Source organism: Agelaius tricolor, unplaced genomic scaffold (genome assembly GCF_023055355.1).
Source record: "Agelaius tricolor isolate 1412-34295 unplaced genomic scaffold, bAgeTri1.0.p SCAF_39, whole genome shotgun sequence".
NCBI classification, from domain to species: domain Eukaryota; kingdom Metazoa; phylum Chordata; class Aves; order Passeriformes; family Icteridae; genus Agelaius; species Agelaius tricolor.
In genome coordinates, this window is record NW_027269299.1 from 3191961 (window position 1) to 3192500 (window position 540).

At 64.4% G+C, this 540-nt stretch overlaps 1 non-coding gene across 1 annotated transcript in view; it reads left to right on the top strand.

Moving 5' to 3' along the window:
* The first annotated feature begins 463 nt into the window (after positions 1-463).
* The window catches only part of LOC139603532 (5.8S ribosomal RNA), a 153-nt gene continuing 76 nt past the window's right edge, over positions 464-540 (top strand). The window contains exon 1 of the ribosomal RNA XR_011683711.1: positions 464-540. This exon is cut by the window's right edge and continues 76 nt beyond it. This is a non-coding gene — a ribosomal RNA (5.8S ribosomal RNA).

Genomic DNA, 540 nt, shown 5'->3' on the forward strand with positions numbered 1-540 from the left:
GCAGCGCAACGGCGCTCTGCGAGGCCCGCGGTGTTGGGGCCGAGGGAGAGCCGGCGTGGTGCAGGGGCCTATGGCTGCCCGCCCCCAGCCGTGTGCCGTGTGTTTTGTGCGTGTTGTCCCGTGAAAGAGAGAAGCCGGCGGGCTGCCATGTCCCCTGCATTCTGGTGCATGCCGCCTGGCCCTCCGCACGGAGGCCGGGCCAAGCCCGGGCGCCTGGGCCACCTCCGAAGGACGGCATTTGTGAGGTCGGCGTCACCCCTTGCGGGGGAAGGCGGTCAGGGGCGCGGGCTCCCACGCCTCTTGGCTGGCCTTCAGAGAGTGGGTTGTTCCAGTGGTTTTTTTTTCCCTCCCCTTCCATTTTCTGTGTGCTCGTACGGTCGAAGCCAGGGGCGCGCCCGAGCGTCCTCAGCGCCAGAGTAACAAAAAGGGGCCACTCAGCGTGAGCAGTGCCCGAAAGGCAGACAACTCTTAGCGGTGGATCACTCAGCTCTTGCGTCAATGAAGAACGCAGCTAGCTGCGAGAATTAATGTGAATTGCAG